Below are 8,622 nucleotides of genomic sequence, written 5' to 3' on the forward strand. Positions count from 1 at the left end.
CAAGTAAACTTCCACCATCACAAAACACATAATATATGCATAATATGTATAACCCCCGCATTTTTTCCAAGAAATGCCCCATGTATAGTTGCGGAGTTTCTCGACATCGCAACTTTTATTGACCAACACGGCCAGAAAGCAAACTCTCACACAAGCGCTTTCGTGAAATGCTACTGCCAACATTTCCAGATATTGCAAAAACTCTGAGCAACCACCACCAGAGGAGAAGAGTCAGCTCACAGTGGACTCATCGCAGCGGTTTCAGCAGGAAATCCGCCTGCGAACATGTGCTCTAACTGCGGTACAAAAAAATGTCTAGTTCAGACTCGAAAGTTCGGAAACTCACGATTCTATAGAAAAAGGTCCATATTGACACGAAGTAAAGCACATTTTCACAAAATTAACTCCAGGATATGACTAATGTGTTCAAAAATTTGTCTCAAAGACAATTCTCTCACATGACACTGCCCAATTATGTAAAACATTATCACCTATCCGGGATAAAAACTACGATAAACTCGTAATGCAGTAATTATATGCCTCCAAAAATAATATCTCTATAGGACCACAATCCAGTAATGCCACCCTCCTCCAAATAGTCACGAAACCAAAAGGAAGGAACCACAGAAATCTTCTCTTTGGCTCGAAAAAACTCCATAACCACAAAAAAGGGTCACCCGCCAAAGGTTAATTCCACCTCCATATATTTCACCATATCAATAATAACACCACTCCGGTTATAAAAATATTTCCTCCATTTGGTTAATAACCACTCCCCACACCATATTCCCTCTTATTTCTCCGATAGCCACATGTTAATAAAAAACCACCACTCCAGGAATAAAAAAATATTCACCTCTGTTTCGGCAAATAAAAATACTTACCTCTATTTCACCAATAACTCCATGTGGAATAAAACAAGGCTCCAAAAAATATATCTCCAAGCGGGAATATAAAAAAATGAAATCCCATCTCCAAAAAAAAATGTGTACTCAAGCATCTAGCTGACCCACTCACAAATATTGCCCCATATCTCCAAAAATGTGTCTCCATTTTGCACAAAGATGGCTGCAAAATAAAATGTGTACTCAAAGCATCTAGCTGACCCCACTCACAAATATTGCCCCGGGCATATATCTCCAAAAATGTGTCTCCATTTGCAACAAAGATGGCTGCAAAATAATTGAACTAAACATAGCTCTCACCACCATTGGCAAATATCAAATGGCCAAAATATATCTCCAATATATTATATCTCAAATTATAACTCCAAAATAATATACCTCCATTATCCAGAGAATAACTCAATGTTATAGTAAAAAACTATAACTCTCTGTTAAGCATAACTGCTGAAAAATGGGCAAAAACTCGGCAAATAAAATTGTCTAGGAAATTCTAGAAAAAATCACCAATGTGCCACAATTCATTATAATAAAACTCCAAATACACAGTGTCCTTCAGCCAAGACTTCTCCATATGCACTACGACATAAGCCATTAGAAAACTTAACCAAGTTTCCTATCTCTGGCAAAGTTGTCACAAATACAACAAAGGTATTGTGCAAGAAAACTCACAATTTCTGGAACACAAATATCCAGAGAAAAAATGTAGTGCCATTACGTATGCATTAAAAAAAATGCAAAAATTGTCCCATAAATCTCTTCATGCATCAACAGCTGAAACACAAAGACGTCCAGAATAATGACTCTAAGTCACGAACTGAGACATTAAAAAAATATTTCACACCAACTGGAGAGAAAAAAATAAATTCAAATTCATCCTTGATAAAGAAACTTGTGTCATCGATGGCTAATTCCAAAAAAATTCCCGAGGAAAAAGAAAAAGAAAAATTAACGGCATTGTTAACTATCTCCTGTAACTTGCGTATGTCAGCAATTATCTGTTGAACTCATAAAAACAGGAAAAACAAAAAATAATGTGTTGTTAGTTCCTCCCAAATTCAAAAAAGTTTCACCACCCTTGATAGCATTACAGCACCCACGTATTAGTAAATAAGAAAAAATCAGTATCAGAAGTATCATTATCAGCAGAACCACCAAAATTGCTATCATTAAAAGTCACTAGTATTAGTATAAAAACATCACCAATGTTAATGCTTGTCCATTCACCAAAAGTTCAGCACAAAATTCCCCAAAAGTTCAGCAAGATTCAACACTATTCACCAAGATTCAGCCAGATTCAATCAAGATTCAGTAAAACTCGTTACCCATGAATGACTGAAATATTCTCCAAAGTCATAAAAACTCAACAAATAATTAACCCCAAAACTTCTCCCAATAATTCATTGTAATAATTCTCCATGATATAATTATCTTAATAAAAATAATCTCCCATGAAATATCCCAAATCTCTCGTAAAACAAGTCCCCCGTAATGATAATTATACTTAAGGAACCCTCCCGTAAAATATCTCATACAATAACATTATTAATAATAATAATAATTCTCCTGCAAGATCTCAAGTAAGGGTGCAATTCAAACAGCATACACCAGTATTGCCAAACCCACAGTATACACCAGTCAACACCAGATGCAATACCACTCATCGGCATCATCAGTCATCACTCACCACCATTTTAAAGTAATCCCTGCCAACCACAATAAAAAAAAAAAGAATCTGTGTCTTCACCATATTTGTGCATTCCAAAGCATAAGGAAAACATACACCCTTACAATGCATTTCATTTCCTTTTCTCTTCATTCAAGAGAAAGAAAAATGTCTTTTCATTTCCTTTTCTTTTCATCCAAGAGAAAGAAAATCTCTTTTCTAAAAAAAAACCTCCCACGGGCGATTTCACGTCATCAACTAATCAATCTGCTGATGTCTTGGCATTGGAATTCATTTTTAAGGGCAAATTCGTCTCTCAACACCCCCGACAAAGAAAAGAAAACAAAGGAATGGAGTTTTTCACCCCCCACTGAGAAAAAAAAGTTTCACGGCCTCCACCGGGCGTTGAAACACCCCCCCAAACCAAGTCAGCGATAGAACACCATCCCTTGAACAGTGTCTCCAGTACCCCCTGAGGTATACCCAGTAGTAGTACCCTCCCAGTAAAGCAACGCCCTTCTGCGTCGGTTTAGCAGAAATTTGCTGAGCCGCAGAATGGGTGGGCGCTCTGTCTCCAAGCCAAATATGCAATCCAAGCACAGTTCCGCATGCATGGAAACTTTTCATACACACTTATATGTTAAACAAAGACGAATGCGTCTATTCTAACATGCGCCAATAACGAAAACACGTCACTTTCTGTTACTATGGGAAAAAAAAATTTGACAGCTTAAACCAGTCCCATTACACTGAACTATTTAAAAAAAAACCCTCCCCCAAAAAATGTTCTTTAACACTCACCACTTCATAATGAGACCATAAAAACTCGGAATTTGCGCAGGACACTCTAATAACACACACACACACGGGCATCTCGGGATGCATTCGACATTACACGCAAAAAAAAGTCACACTGAGTGCGGCATCTGCTTCTAGGCAGACTGCCTGGGAAAAATGCTGAGTACAGTTCAATTCTCCTCCTCAGCACCGCATCCTCACGGATGGATATTTCTCATTTTCTCTCACTTAGTAACTGAGATCTTAACAATTTAACAGTTTTCTGCAATCCCACAGGCTTTGTCGTTTGAAAAACTATTGCTAAGCCAACAAAAACCAAACTGTGACATGATCATAACCCCTCTATGTTTAACTGGTCACCTGTCTCTTCATTAGCGTACCTAGGCATAAAAAAAAACCTCTTATACCGCTCGCCACCACCTGTTAACGGGATATTAATCTCGTTATTTATTTGGTAAACATGAACCCCGAGCATCAGGCAAACCGACACACAATTCTCTCTCTCTCTCTCTCTCCAAGCGACCACAGCTCTCTCTCTCTCTCTCTCTCTATCTCTCTCTCTCTATCTCTCTCTCTCTCTCTCTCTCTCGTCGGCAATCCTCTCTCTCTCGCAATCTCTGTGCAAGTCTTCCCATAGACTTGGCTAATGATACATTATCAAAGGAAGAGGCGCGCACGTACATATGAATGCACACTTCGTTAACGGCCCTTGTTACTGGCAACATCCAGTTTCCAAAGGCACTTTGAAAAGACCCATGAACTCACATAACTACAGGACGAACACTGACTCGCCTAACTATGCAGTTTTTCATATCATGCCACCCAGAAATCATTTATCAGCTTTTTTCTCAGGTCGTTGCTTCTGGCTCTGTTCTCCACATTCCAAAAAGGTCACAGTGCATCACATTATGCCTATTAAATATATCATTAATTATAATCCCTATCACACACACACCCACACATATATATATATATACTTCAGTATATATATATTATAATATATATATATATATATATATATATATATATATATAGATATATATATAAATAATAAAAATTTTAAGTAACTCCTACCTTTTTGTAATAATAAGACTCCTTATATTCATGAATGGATTACTTCAGAATTTTCGTTTGGATAATAAAAAAATATTTGATTTCCGGTTATTGCCACCTTCGCGTCATCTTATACTGAAGACATAAACAAAACGGATACATCAGAGATCCTGCAGGACCCAAAAGGCATTTGTCTTTTGTTAAGATATTGTATTATGTCCATGAATTCTTTTTGGAAAAAATCGTTTTTGCTAATTGGCTTCCTTGTAGATCTCTTACAAATTTCATTCACATTTGAAATAGTTTTTGTTTATATATTCCATGACCACAGTAGTATTCACGTCTAAAAAGTGAGAAAATGCAGAATGGTTACGAGATCTTTTTTGTGTTAGTAGGAAAGGAAGTGTATATTTGGCGAATGTGACTAATAAGTTCGTAGTAACAGTTGTAGTAGTTAGTTTGGAAATGACAAATGTTAATATTTATGGTCTTGCTGTATTGTAGAAAAATGCCTCCACTTAGTTTGCGTCCTTCGTGCGTTTCGGTTGAATAATTAAAGAAATTGTTGATGTTTAAAGAAACTATATTAAATAATATGACAGATTTAATATGATTCCAATTTTACTATAGTTAAATTAGATATTGTCAATGTACGCAGCAGAGATTATTTACAATTTTATATATAAGAAAAGTTTCCTGAAATGGTGAACATTTTTGATAATTTCTTGCTCCTTTACTTCTACCCGTGTTTCTAGATTAATATATTAGTAATTATTCTTATTCCATTAACAAATGCTCCAATTCTCTTACAAAGATTTTAAGAAAAACGAGTTTTGAATTATCTGAAATGTTGCAATAGAAAAATTTGAGTGTTAATTTTTTCACCGTTTGAAGTAATTTTGTATAGATAGTGTAAATGCAAAGACAGAAAAGTGCATTGACAAACAGACATACAAGAGCGCACACACTTGTTAAAGAAAATTATATAGCTCTTTCTTGACAATTGCAGAACGAAAATGCTTTAACCTTAAGTTTTTTTTCTATCTTTCTTTCGTTTTTTTTTTTACCTTAATGAGGCGTAATGAGATAGGGTCATTGGTATTACTTCCTCGAGAGGTAAATATTATTAAAATATTCTAATGATAATTCCAACCTCCATACAGTAGTTATTTATGGCCAACTATTATAAAGAGAGAGAGAGAGAGAGAGAGAGAGAGAGAGAGAGAGAGAGAGAGAGAGAGAGAGAGAGAGAGAGAGAGAGAGAGCGTTATTACCTTTTATTTATGAAAATATTTTATATTTTTTACATTATCTTCGCATAATGTATTCTTCAATCTCACCCCAGAGATAAGGCAATATAATTGCAAGTAAAACGAAGTCACAGCTGTTTTATATAAAAGTAAAAGAGCCGTTACTCTTCATATGCTGTGGTCCTTTATACAAACACTATAACGATATCAACTTTAATCGTTATAGCTCCGCATATCACATCAAATTTTATCACTCTATTTCACCAAAACAAAAATAAGTAGATAAATAAATAAATAATAAAATAAAATGAAATATTCCGTAATAAAATTTCTGAGCCGAGACAGCATGTGATGAAAAAAAAACTTTTTTATGGGCTAAACATTCTATTATATCTCCTTATTTAAAACATAGGTTTATCTTTGAGAAAGGAACAGTCCTTTTTTCGCTAATCTAAGTTGAATATTCCTTGAGCTATTAGAAGTTTTATAGTGGTAGTTTTATTAAACAGAATTTTAATGTGCTGTAATGTCCAGGGATGGATTATCGGAAAAAGTGTATGTTTCATCTCTTTTATCACAATTTTGTGATTAAATTTATCATTCTACAAGTGAAAACCAAAAAATAATTACTGATAAAATCACGGGATGGCATCGAACTGTTTTGCATTAATTATCAATAAATTAATTCATATATCGCTGGTTCAGTTTTCTAATTAAACCCAAACTTGGGCCCATATTAAAAAAATTTTCTGCTACCATGACGAGTTTTAGGACTTGACTTTATATACATTCCAACTTTAGATTTCACACTTAATTTCTTTCAGAGGAATAACAAGATTAATGTGCTGGACACGTTTGTTTTTTCCTAGAAGACATATAACACAGTATTGTTAACTATGCAAAACTACTACACTTAACTATACAGAAGCTTGAGAAAAGAGCATTATTATATTTTTTATGCACTTATACGTATAATATTGTGAAAAATGGTAAAATATTTGATTACAAATACTTCTCATTGAAGAGATTGTAACTAAAATCAAGCGATGATTTTATTAATCAGTCGTAATTAATCGAAAAACAGAGTAAATGTGTAATTAATGGGAAATTCAGTAATCTGATATAATAATAATCAAGTTAGTAAAACGTAATGAACATATAACAATAAATATACAAGCACCATAATTTAATATGCTACTAAACCATTGCGAGTGTATAAACTGGATATTAGCATATTATACCCATATTTTTGTTAAGTCTGTTTATCTTCCAATATTAATAAATACACACATACACACACACACTACATATATATATAATAATATATATATATATATATATATATATATATATATATATATATATATATATATATATATATATATGAGTTATTATCCATTTCATTGGTGAACATTCTTAATTTTTTATATGGGTACTATATTTGGGATATAACAGAACACCAGTGGAAACAAAAATTATATTTGTGATCAGATTTAAGTATGCTTTCTCTCTCTCTCTCCTCTCTCTCTCTCTCTCTCTCTCTCTCTCTCTCGCTCTCTCTCTCTCTCTCTCTCTCTCTCTCTCTCTCTCTCTCCCTCCAACCTCTAGGCAGTTATTATCAAACTTGGTTATAAGGTAAAACAAATGTACTGTTTTATGATGCTATAAAAATTGCGAGAGCAAATTGATTTAAATTTGCATACGAAAACATTTGGATGTTTACGCCAACACCCCAGAGTCGATGTCTGCCGCACCGGATCATCATGGGTAGATGTAAAGAATACGTCCACACAAAAGTGTCGACGAGTAATATTAATTTCTTGACAGAAGAGCATAGAAAAAGGTACAGATAATGCAGTACAGGTGAGATAATTTGAAAAATTTACCATAAATAGCGAAAATTTACCCATCTTTTCCTTTATATTTTTTTTTCATACCTGAGGGGCTGGTACTAACAAATTCCAATTCCAATTTAAAGATACAAGATTTTCTTAATGGTCAGAAATTTTTTTTATTTCCGGTACTTTTTATTTCTCTGATAAGATTTTTCCCTTTAACTTAATTTTTGCTTATATACAAAACTTCATAAATATTTACACCTAGGTTCTCTGTTAATCTGGTATTCTCAAAAGTAAAGTGATATTGGAAACGAATGATTTTACCCACTTATGGGAAATCTCTGCATCCAACCTTAAATCTCCAAAGATGTAATCAAAGGTCACATTGATAGTGGAATTGAATTACACTGTGTCCTCTCGTGCGAGGCAGGCATACACCTGTAAGTTCTGTTCAGATCTCTCATGCTGGTCGTCTGCAAATGATATCAAATTGATCCATAATCATTCTTACAGCAGATAAAACATTAAATGGAGATATAATGACATTTGTTCCCTTTTTAATATTGGAGAATAGAGGTTTTCCGTCTAATATATCTCTTGAATTAGACATAATGTGACCCAGATGCTTTGCCTTATTAATTGTTGTAAAGTCTTATTGCATAATCTATAAGTTGGTGCAAGTAAAATGACATCATCAGCATAAATAAAAATACAGGAACGCCTATTCGCTATGTACCATCTATCTCTATTCGTAGTAATGCAATTAATAAAGCTATTCATGTAAAGAGTAAAAAGAATAGGTGACATGACTCCATCATGCTTAATCCCATTTCCTTCAGCAGATTTTTCAGAGTATGAATGGTTCCTTTTTCCCTACATCTTTATGTGCAAGTTCATAATATCAGGGGTCCTATAAAAAGGGGACACAGAGACTACGATCAACTATAATTCTGAATAACTTATCGTACTTCACCCTATCACGAACCTTTAAACAGTCGAGCAGAGTAGTTTTCATACTAGAACTTAGTGAAGTAAAATATCAATTATTTTGATTTCAGTGAATGTAAAAAAACCACAAGAAAAAAAACCATAGAAAAGTCTTTTTGCACTCAATT

The sequence above is a fragment of the Macrobrachium nipponense genome, chromosome 16 (genome assembly GCF_015104395.2).
Source record: "Macrobrachium nipponense isolate FS-2020 chromosome 16, ASM1510439v2, whole genome shotgun sequence".
Lineage (NCBI taxonomy): Eukaryota > Metazoa > Arthropoda > Malacostraca > Decapoda > Palaemonidae > Macrobrachium > Macrobrachium nipponense.